Here is a 12533-nt window from a genome sequence, read left to right on the forward strand (position 1 = left end):
ATATGCTAAGGTCCCGCTGCTGACACGATAGCAGTCATGTCGTGCGCATATGTGTAATTAAACCGAATTAAACCCATGATATCACAATCTCACTCCAGCCAGGTACCCAAAGTTGGCAACCCTGCAATTCATAAGTGCAGTCGTTGGATGCGACCCGAATTATATCACGCAGCCCCTCGTCCTCCACAATGTTAATTGGCCTGCATCAGCAGTGTGCTTGGATTAGATGGTATTTTAAACTCGATGCGCTCTGAAACTATATACGGGGCGGCCGAGGACAAAAAATACACATGCGTTAATCGCGTTAAAAAATGTGTGGCGTTAATTTTTGTTTGCGTTAACGCGTTATTAACGCAGCATTGTTTATAGATTTAAGTTTCAATGTGTTGCGCTAATTGTGCAGGACATTCTGAGCGACGCTCTGTTATTTATTGTCAAAAGGATCAAATAAGGATCTATTGTAGTTATAATTTAACATCTTGCAATTAGCGTACTCTGATAGATGTTCAAAGGAATACGATTTGAGGAGGTTCAATAAACTGAATTGAAGAAGAACAATAAATAAATACAATAAAATATGTATCATATATATGTGGGGGTCGCTAATACATTACCAACAACCATTATTTTAATCACAAATAAGGCATGTGTCAATGTAATGAGTATTATTTACGTTAACGAGGTAATATAGGCAAAAAGAAAAACATGTTTTCCAAAAGAACTACGCATCTCTTGAATGTATACATTATTGCGCAATCGATGCCTGTGAGCGTGCTGCGAGCAGCGATGATGTGTGCGCGTAGTTGAACCTTTTCATATTTAAGTTTGTAGCAAGTAGAGGGCTGTGTGTGTGTGTGTGTGTAAAAAATAAATAAAAATAATATCAAGCAGCGGAATTACACTAAGTAGGCTACCTCATTATGTTAGTAACTCATATCACATTATGGAATAAAAATATAGGTCAGTGAGCTCTCTCTCGTCTCTCACTCTCTCCAGACTCTTTCAAGAGACAAAACACAAGCCCCACATTTAGCTATTTTGCATTTTAGTATTGTAGTGTCTCGCTGCGGGAAACACACCTGCAGCGATGCAGGCCTAATCGATGTCTGTCGCTCACTGAATCCCTTTGGAATGGATTTCACGAGATATGACAAAACAACTAAAACCCGTATCGACAGGATTTATGTATCGAGTCACTTCTCTGTAACCAACTATAAAACAATCTTTAATAACTTTTCGGATCATCTTTTGGTTCAAACGTCATTATCCTCCGGAGCCCCTTCCACTAGAGGCTTCTGGAAACTGAACACACAGTGCCTACAAAATACTTGTGTATCAACAGAACTACAACTGGAAATAAAAAAATAATACAATTGAGATGTTTAACAAACTCTGACATCAAATTATGGGAAACATTAAAAATTAGGTTAAAACGTTTTTTCAAATTTAAATGTAGAGAATTAAATAAAGCAAAAAAATATTAAATATGAATCATTAATCAAACAATATATTCATTTAAAGCAGATTAAAGTTAAAACTAAAACGGTAGGAGAAAATATATCTAAATTAAAAACTGAAATGGATCAATTAAACCAGGAATCATTATATAATATTCATACAACATCTGAAATAGATCAAAGAGGCAACTTGGCACAAGCCATTAAAACCAACCAAAAGCAAATTCAAAGTAAATTCATCAAATGTATAAAAAATCAAGAAGGTTGTATTGTGTATAATGAAAAACAGAAACGAGAAGTGATAAGAGATTTATGTTCTGAAGCATATACAAAAATAGACATTGAAACGGACTGTGTTAAAACTCTTTTGGGAACTATCCCTCCGTACAACATCCAAGAATTTGATTTCCTTCTCGGTGAAATTAGAAAAGACGAGGTGATCCAGGCGGTGAAAGAGCTGAATGTCGGTAAGAGCCCCGGTCCTGATGGCCTGCCCACTGAGTTTTATCAACTATTATCTGATGATGTTTTAAACTTACTAACCTCTATGTTTAATGAAGGTCTCAGCAGTGGTTGTATGGGGGACTCATTTTATGAAGGTGTCTTGACTCTACTATATAACAAAAACGATGAAACTGATATAGATAATTACAGACATTTAACTATTATGAATACGGATTATAAAATACTAGCACAAATAATAATGAATAGATTAACAGATATAATAGATAAAATAATAAAGAGCAAACATGTGCTATAAAAGGTCGCCTTATGTGGGACAACTTATCAATTTGAAGAGAAATCATAAATAAACCAAAAGAAGAAAAAGGTTTTTTAATTATTGGACTTGATGAAAAAAAAGCTTTCGACTATTTATCCAGAGATTACTTCTGGTCGGTGATGAAGGCCTACGGATTTCCTGAAGCCTTCATAAACATGATTAAGTGTCTGTATTTTAAATCTTGTGTCTGTGTAAATGTAAACGGTGTGTTGACAAATGCATTTAATGTTGAAAGAGGGGTTAAGCAGGGGTGCCCTCTAAGCGCAGCTCTATACGTGCTAGCCATAAATCCGTGAATTAAAATAATAAACAATGACAGGTTAATATCAGGAACACCAGTTGGCCATGCGCCCAAAATAACTGCCATCGCCTATGCAGACGATGTCACTGTTATTATAAAAAACCAACAAGAAATGGATGTTCTAACAAACCACCTAAACTTATATGAATTGGCATCAGGAGCTAAATTAAACCACAACAAAACTGAAGGTGTTTGGATCGGCACCGACGATGCCAAATGCGACATAAACATTCAAGTGAAAAAAGAAATTAAAATACTTGGAATAACTATTTGTAGCGACAACTGTGCTGAACTCAATTGGGAGAACAAACTAAGTGAAGTCAAAGAACAAGTTAAACAATGGGAGAATAAAAATTATAAATCAAGAATAAACATAATAAAATCATTCATACAAGATCCTTTTTCCAGCAAACATGTTCCCCCCTCCAGCCCAAATAATTATGCAATTAAACAAACAGTGTGTCAATTTGGTGTGGGGTACAGCCAGGGTTCCAGTTATAAACTGAGCTCTATAGGGGCGCGCGCACACACACACACACACACAACAAGCCTGGAGTGGAGTAAAATGCACAATAAGCTTAACTCTCCTTTAGAGGGTCTTAACGTAACAGGATATAAATATAATAATATAGCCTTACCATAATTCAGCAGAATTAAAAACAGCAGGTGGTCCATAGTTGTCTCTCTCAAAGGTCAGTGGCTGTCTGCATATCGCATATGATCTGCTTTCTTTATATGCTCCTACAGCAGGGGAGGGCTCTAGGGTTGCCCAGGCAACCGTTCTTAGTTGCGACTTGTGTCTCTGGAGGGCCCCATCCTTTTATCCTTGTAGAATCTAACCACTAATGCAGGGAGAATGAAAAAATATGGATACAAATCATCAAAGAAAAAGGTGGTCACTTGCAGGTGAAGCATATAACAGACAGACAGACAGACAGACAGACAGACACACACGGACAGACACACACAGACGGACAGACAGACAGACATACACACACACACACAGAGACAGACAGAGAGAGACAGACAGACAGACACACACACAGAGACAGACAGAGAGAGACAGACAGACAGACACACACACAGAGACAGACAGAGAGAGACAGACAGACAGACACACACACACACAGAGACAGACAGACAGACACACACACACACACAGAGACAGACAGACAGACACACACGGACAGACACACACAGACGGACAGACAGACAGACATACACACACACACACACACACACAGAGACAGACAGAGAGAGACAGACAGACAGACACACACACAGAGACAGACAGAGAGAGACAGACAGACAGACACACACACACAGAGACAGACACACACACAGAGACAGACAGAGAGAGACAGACAGACAGACACACACACACACACACAGAGACAGACAGACAGACACACACACACACAGAGACAGACAGAGAGAGAGACAGACAGACAGACACACACAGACACACACACAGAGACAGACAGAGAAAGACAGACAGACAGACACACACACACACACAGAGACAGACAGACAGACACACACACACACAGAGACAGACAGAGAGAGACAGACAGACAGACACACACACACACACACAGAGACAGACAGACAGACACACACACACACAGAGACAGACAGAGAGAGAGACAGACAGACAGACACACACAGACACACACACAGAGACAGACAGAGAAAGACAGACAGACACACACACAGAGACAGAGAGACAGACAGACACACACACAGAGACAGACAGAGAGAGAGACAGACAGACAGACACACACACAGAGACAGAGAGACAGACAGACAGACAGACAGACACACACAGACACACACAGAGACAGACAGAGAGAGACAGACACACACACACACAGAGACAGACAGAGAGAGAGACAGACAGACAGACACACACACAGAGACAGAGAGACAGACAGACAGACAGACACACACAGACACACACAGAGAGAGACAGAGAGAGACAGACAGACAGACACACACACAGAGACAGAGAGACAGACAGACAGACACACAGACACACACACAGAGACAGAGAGACAGACAGACAGACACACAGAGAGACAGAGAGACAGACGAACAGAGAGACAGACGGACAGACACTTGGTCACAGGAGCATTTTGACAGTGAATGTACAATAATTAATACAATTAAATACAAATAAAATAGTGAATATATAATTGTGGTATAGCGTCTGAATTAACAAACTCTGATCAGAAGAAAATCTTAGCTCCCTGGAGGTAGCTAGAAAGCTACCTGAAAAAAGGACCTCAGTTTACAAACACATCTATTCAAGGAATCATCCTTAAGTATTCATTTTGTTTATTAAAGTGTACTTTATTTTTCTTCACAGCATATTCTGAGATGGCAGATTCCAGTGAAAATGGGGGAAGCAAAACTTGCAGAGGCTTCCAAGCTTTGGGATGAAAAACCTGATGATCTTGAAGAGGATGAGAAGGAGGCAATCTTAGAGCCATTCCAGTTTTGTTTCGAACAGATTGAAGACATGTGGACCAGACAGACAGACAGACAGACATGTGGACCCTCTGTAATGAGATTACAGAGGGTCAGACAGACAGACATAGGGACAGACAGACAGAAAGAGGGACAGACAGACATGTGGACCCTCTGTAATGAGATTACAGAGGGTCAGACAGACAGACATAGGGTCAGACAGACAGACATAGGGTCAGACAGACAGACATAGGGTCAGACAGACAGACATAGGGTCAGACAGACAGACATAGGGTCAGACAGACAGACATAGGGTCAGACAGACAGACATAGGGTCAGACAGACAGACATAGGGTCAGACAGACAGACATAGGGTCAGACAGACAGACAGAGGGTCAGACAGACAGACAGAGGGTCAGACAGACAGACAGACAGAGGGTCAGACAGACAGACAGACATAGGGTCAGACAGACAGACATAGGGTCAGACAGACAGACATAGGGTCAGACAGACAGACAGAGGGTCAGACAGACAGACAGACATAGGGTCAGACAAACAGACATAGGGACAGACAGACAGACATAGGGTCAGACAGACAGACATAGGGTCAGACAGACAGACAGAGGGTCAGACAGACAGACAGACATAGGGTCAGACAGACAGACATAGGGTCAGACAGACAGACAGACATAGGGACAGACAGACAGACATAGGGTCAGACAGACAGACATAGGGTCAGACAGACAGACAGAGGGTCAGACAGACAGACAGACATAGGGTCAGACAAACAGACATAGGGTCAGACAGACAGACATAGGGTCAGACAGACAGACATAGGGTCAGACAGACAGACATAGGGTCAGACAGACAGACATAGGGACAGACAGACATAGGGTCAGACAGACAGACATAGGGTCAGACAGACAGACATAGGGACAGACAGACAGACATAGGGTCAGACAGACAGACATAGGGTCAGACAGACAGACATAGGGACAGACAGACAGACATAGGGTCAGACAGACAGACATAGGGTCAGACAGACAGACATAGGGACAGACAGACAGACATAGGGTCAGACAGACAGACATAGGGTCAGACAGACAGACATAGGGACAGACAGACAGACATAGGGTCAGACAGACAGACATAGGGTCAGACAGACAGAAAGAGGGACAGACAGACAGACATAGGGACAGACAGACAGACATAGGGACAGACAGACAGACATAGGGTCAGACAGACAGAAAGAGGGACAGACAGACAGACATAGGGACAGACAGACAGACATAGGGACAGACAGACAGACATAGGGTCAGACAGACAGACAGACATAGGGTCAGACAGACAGACATAGGGACAGACAGACAGAAAGAGGGACAGACAGACAGACATAGGGACAGACAGACAGACATAGGGACAGACAGACAGACATAGGGTCAGACAGACAGAAAGAGGGACAGACAGACAGAAAGAGGGACAGACAGACATGTGGACCCTCTGTAATGAGATTACAGGCCAAAGAGGGTATTTTGCGTACTGCGAATGCATTTCAAATATTTAGTTTTAGATTAGATTTATAAGGGTCCAAGCATCGACAACGTCAGGATGACCCTATTGTATTTGTAGGAATTATTATTATTACTATAGTTCATTTTTTCCGAAGTGAATCGCATTTTGAGGGCTTTAATTGTTTGTTGTCTCCTGCTAAAGCGAGCCCTTCTCCATTTAAGGGAGTAATGTGAAGTGTTTGTTCAGTGTCATTTGATATTGTGAGTGCGTGTGATGGCTCTGAGGCTGCTAAATAAAGGGCAACAGAAAGTTTGAATACTTTGTCAGTCTGTGTGTGTTTTGCTTTCTTTTGTTTTCAATGAAGCATTTCATAATTCACTTTGATTATACCATGAGCACCACAGAGGAATGATAGTTTACTTTAACATAAGCCTTTTATTGTCTCCCGCATCGCACCACAAGGGCAACTTAGGAGTCCAGCATCAAGAGGACTCATCTAGCAGAGACAATAAGTACCAAATATGAAAAATAATACACAATGGAATCTAAAATGGATATAATTTCTAGCAAATAGTTAATATGCATAATCTTAAGCCTATTAGCAGTAAAGTGAGAAATAAAGTATCAGCAAAGTGTGTAGGACTGAAGTGGAACAGTCTATTGTAATAGCACACAGTAGACTATAGAGCTGAAAGTAATATTATACTTAAGATTTTCAGGCTTATGACATATGAGGCTAATCATTTTAAGAAAATAAATATGGTTTTAACTAACTTTTACTGCCCTTCATAAGTGGTGACATGCTGACATAGTTAACATATTTATCATACAAGTAAACACGTCATCTTGTTATATCAAATACCCACAGCTGTCGGTTAATCATATTGAACTCAGCTGATTGCAGTAAAAATACCGTAGTATAGTCATTATTTTTACGTTATTATTCAAAGATAAATAAGGAAGTGTATATATAAACTGTGTGCTGTTAATCTGTTTTTTGAGGTGTTGCTCTCTTGTTTCTTTTAACCGTACAGGTGTGATTTAATAGTTATTTTGTATGTTATTGTCAACGGAAAAAACTGGTGCAAATCCAGTCAAGATTGACAAGGCCCGGAGGTTTGTTAACAGTCTTATGGCTGCATTTGTTCATAGCCTAAATCATAGTTCAGCAACAGGCGGACCGCGGTCCGGGTCCGGACCCAGACTCCGACCTATACGGACCCGGACCCATAATCAATACATTAATAGGGGATTTCAATTTTGATGGGGCGATTCTATTTTAACCGCTGCCGACAGGGGGCGAAAGAGACGAGTGAGCGATACAGGGAGAGAAACACAGAAGAAGAGACGAGAGAGCGGCAGAGAGAAGCGGAGAGGAAAGTGAGTGAAGAGAATAATTAGCGATACAGAGAGAGAAGCGGAGAGGAGAGTGAATAGGAGTGTTAACGGCAGACAGGGAGAGACAAATAATTACACATGGCGCTCTCCAATCTGAAGAGGAAAGTGGACAGTGAGGACAGAGCTTTTAACCCTGAGTGGACGGACTCATTCATGTTCATCCTGCCCACTGGGAGCACAGAACCAGTGTGTCTCATTCAGAGACCGTGGCGCTCATTAAAAGTGCCAATGTGAAATGCCACTATGAGACAAAACACAAAGTGTTTGACCAAACATTCCCTCTCAAGTCAGAACGGAGGTCAAATGCTCGTTCCAGGCTAACCAATGAGCACCTGCAGGTGTGTATGAGAATGGCCCTGACACCATTTCAGCCCAGATCTAAACTCCTGGCAGGACAAGCTCAAGCTCAATTCTCGCACTGAATTAAAAAAAGTGAGTGAGGGACTGCAATATAAGAGGGAAAGAAAGAGACATTTTAAAACTGTTCAATTGTTATGATGTGTAAAGACTGATATTGTTCTATAAACGTCTGAAACTGTTAAGTCATGATGTGAAACGGTTGACAAAGAAAAAGGGAAACTCAAGCTGCTGCTACACTTTATTTTATTTATCTAAAATTAAGCACTTTTAAAGGTGGGGTATGTAAGTTTGAGAAACCGGCTCGAGATACACTTGTTGTTATATTCCATGGAATGCTCTTAACATCCCGATAGCAATGAATATCTGAAGTGCTTTGACAAAAAATCCATTCAAAAATATCATCTGTGGAAGCCGTAGTACTGTAAAAAGCACGACCAATCATCTGAGCCGGCCCGGCTAAAATAACTGGATGGCCTACCTGCCTGTCAGCCTTCCATCTGTGCACAAACTTATCTCGTGCCCTCATTGGTCATGTGCACGTTCGTGTGTGTTGGAGGAGGGGCTCTGTAAGGAAGTGGCAGATTTTTTCCGGCATTCTAGCACACTCGAGCTGGTTTCTCCAAAATTACCTACCCCACTTTTAAGATGCACATATTTTCAAAAGCTATTTTATTTATTTTCTCTATTTTATTTTTAAATGCAGCCAGAGAGGAACATTACACATATCCACAGTATTTTACTGTATATCTGTATAGTTCAATGTTAATTGACAATAAATATTGTTGTTTATGAATTGTACTTTCTTTAGTACTTTTCAGTTGTTGATTACATGCAGATGTTGATAAAGCTACAGGCTACTTCAATATATATCACACTAATTCATAAAGCAAGTTAGACATGTTGATGTTCCGGACCTTTGCATGGGGAGATTTTCTCTAACTGGACCTCGTTGAATTTTAGTTGAATACCCCTGGCCTAAATGGTTCCTTTGTTGACCACTCCAACATTAGACATGACATTCCTGGGCTTTCTTTGCGAGATGGAGTTCAATTCACCTCTAGGGGAAATTATATATTTTTTAAGTCATTAGCCAATTGCTTGAAAGACCATCTCCAAAGACTGTGAACTGCTTAGTTTTTTTTTCTTATCTTTCTTACAGTGCAGACGCTTTTCTGCTTGCTCTTGCCTCCGCTTACTTTTTATGCTGATTTTCCTATTCTTATTCTCTGAAAACTTCGAGCAGCGGCTCCTGGACATTAACTTATCACTGGGACAGTTATTCTTCGTAAATAGACGGAGGGTTTCAGCCATATTTCAACATTTTTACGACGACCTCAGTCTTACAGTAGCGTGGCCGAGCAACAGCTAAAGCCTGGTAGGCTACTGCATGCTATTTAGCTTAAGCTAGTTGGTAGCAAAATGCCTCCGTTCTCTACAGAAGACTTCCACAAACTTCTACAGAAGATGGCTGTGTTGGAAATGAAAATGCAACGGTTGGAAGTTAACGTGGAAGTGAATGGAAGATGTTGTGGGAATAACACCACTTTACCAGTGTTGCAAAATAATGGAAAAGGGTATGCTAACTCACAGCTAGTTAGCAGCTACAAGGTTTCCAAGGAACAGGAGGGCTGTGTACTGGGTAATAAATCTACAAGTGGTAGTCCTCCCTGGAACTCTCTGGGTGCAAAGCCTAAGAGTAAATCATTTCCATGGGATTTGGGAGGACGAATAACAGGCAGAGCCCAGCACTCTGAAATCTGTGATGCGACCGGCTGGCCTGCATTGTTATCACCCAGGAAGAGTGCCTCTTCAACCCCTATTCATACTAGGAAGCAGCCGTGGACAGCTGCTAAAGGGAGAACTACAAACAATCCTCCTAAACCACCAAGTGTGCCAATCCAGAACAGACACGCTCCGCTGTCCGAGAACCGGAGATCTCTTTCTGATGACCTGGATAACCTGTCCTCTTCACACAGCAGGGTAAGGACCAATAGCTACTCCAAAAGTAAAAGGCTAGAGGGAAAGCTAACGACTGGGCCTGAAACTCTGATTGTGGGTGACTCTGCTGTAAGAGATGTAAAAGGTCTGTGTAGTAAGAACAACACCAAAGTACTCTGTTTTCCCAAGAATATGGTCTCTGACTTGGCTGAGAAGATCCTGCATATTGGGGCTGAACATCCGACTGTGAAGAATGTGGTACTACATATTGGAACAAATGATGTTGTGAAACAACAGTCAGAAGCGCTGAAAGAAGACTTTAAATGTCTGTTGGAAACTGTCAGCTCTCTAAATGCGGAAGTGTTCATCAGTGGCCCTCTACCGCCAGTCAGAAGAGGAGTGGAGAGATTCAGCAGACTGTTTGCATTGAACATGTGGCTTTCAGCTGCCTGCACTGACCATTCTGTCCATTTTATTAACAATTTTAACTTTTTCTGGGATCGCAGACATCTTTTTAAGGCAGATGGAGTTTGCCTGAACAAGTCAGGAGTGAAATTGTTTATCTCTAACATATTCAACTGCCTGTGTCATCAATCTGTTCCCTCTGCCAAGGACAAGCGGCAAGAGGAATCAAAACAGGAGAAAGACACAACACATTGCGCAAAAAACCCTGAAGAAGTATCACTGCACCCGCCTGAGGAATGTTCTGATTATGGGAGACCTATGACACAAATCGAGGAGTCTCCACTGCCCGTCACCCCCCCTGTCAACGCCTTTGAGGATACTCTTCATTCATCCCCCAGCTCTCTCTACTCTCCGCTCACCCTTTCACCCTCGCCCTCCCCCCTGGAGTTTGATGACCGCATGAAGGCGATACGCAGGGTTGGCAGCATGTCCTTTACCCCCGCCCCTCAACGACGCCCACCAAAATCACCGAAGACAAGTTTACGCCAACCACCTCTCCCCCCTGGCAGCATGTCCTTTACCCCCGCCCTTCCACAACGCCTACCAAAATCACCAAAGCAGAGACGCGCACCATCTACCCCGTCTTCATCACCGTGCCTACGTCAACCACCTCCCCTCCCTTCAAGAAAGCATCTGCAGTCTCCGAAGCCTGATAAGGATGTGTGTGTACAAAACGCAACAAACTCTTACTGATATGTGCTGGGTCCAGGCTCAAGGGCATATGGCACTCTCAACTCTTTCCAGCACATGCCGGGGCCCTGCCTGCCAGTAGCTTTGCCGATATCTGTGTTGATAGGTAATAGATTAAGAGCGGTGAATCAGCTTAGAAACAGGAAGTGCTCAAACGTTTGTGTGAGGTTATCAAATTTAGCAGTGATTCCATGTCAGCCACAGCTTGTCACAATTTTTTTTACTGATAGTGTATTTAACAAACTTAAACTAGCTTTATTAAATGTCAGGTCTTTGGCAGGAAAAACATTTTTAATCTATGATTTTATCACTGGGCACAATCTGGATTTTATGTTTTTAACAGAAACTTGGATTGAACAAAATGACAGTGCAGCTGTTCTTATCGAATCAACCCCTCCCAACTTTAGTTTTATGAGTCAGGAAAGAATGCATAAGAAAGGGGGTGGAGTTGCTATTTTGTTCAATGATTCCATTCAATGCAGGAAGACATCTTATGGGGACTTTGCTTCTTTTGAATATGTGGCCCTTCAGCTGAAATGCTCCTCTCGAGCTCTGTTCCTAAATATCTATAGACCACCCAAATACTGTGCAAGCTTTTTTGATGACTTTACTGAACTGCTGTCTATAGTGTGTATTGACTTTGACCGTCTAGTCATTGTTGGTGATTTTAACATCCATGTTGACAACCCCCAGGACAGAGGGGCTAAAGAACTGTTTTGTGTTCTTGATAACTATGGACTGCCCCAGCATGTGACGGAGCCCACGCACAATAAGGGGCACACTCTGGACTTAATTATCTCAAAGGGTCTGAATATCTCAAAGGTTGTGGTGACTGATGTTGCACTGTCTGATCATTCCTGTGTTTTCTTTGAGAGCTCTATTTCTGTTCACAAAAATGTTCAGAAAGAGGTAACCACAAAGCGATATTTAACTGAAAATACTAGGGAAATGTTTACTCATAATTTTTCATCCACACTTGCCCCTGCTAACAGCTCAGTAAATGAGCTAGTAGATCATTTTAATTCAAAAATTAAAAATGTTATAGATGCCATTGATAAACATGGTAAAGCAGCGTTCAGTTATTATGCACCAAATATCTGGAACAAACTCCCAGAAACCTGCAGGTCCGCTGCAACTCTGACTACTTTTAAATCCAGGCTGA

The 12533-nt window shown here is 41.9% G+C and overlaps 1 long non-coding RNA gene across 1 annotated transcript in view; it reads right to left on the reverse strand.

Annotated features, from left to right (window-relative positions):
* Window positions 1-3183: 3183 nt before the first annotated feature.
* The window catches only part of LOC117487141, a 24624-nt gene continuing 15274 nt past the window's right edge, over window positions 3184-12533 (reverse strand). Inside the window, exon 6 of the long non-coding RNA XR_004556350.1 lies at window positions 3184-3381. This is a non-coding gene — a long non-coding RNA (uncharacterized LOC117487141). The remainder of the gene's footprint in view (window positions 3382-12533) is intronic.

The sequence above is a fragment of the Trematomus bernacchii genome, unplaced genomic scaffold, assembly GCF_902827165.1.
Source record: "Trematomus bernacchii unplaced genomic scaffold, fTreBer1.1, whole genome shotgun sequence".
NCBI lineage: Eukaryota > Metazoa > Chordata > Actinopteri > Perciformes > Nototheniidae > Trematomus > Trematomus bernacchii.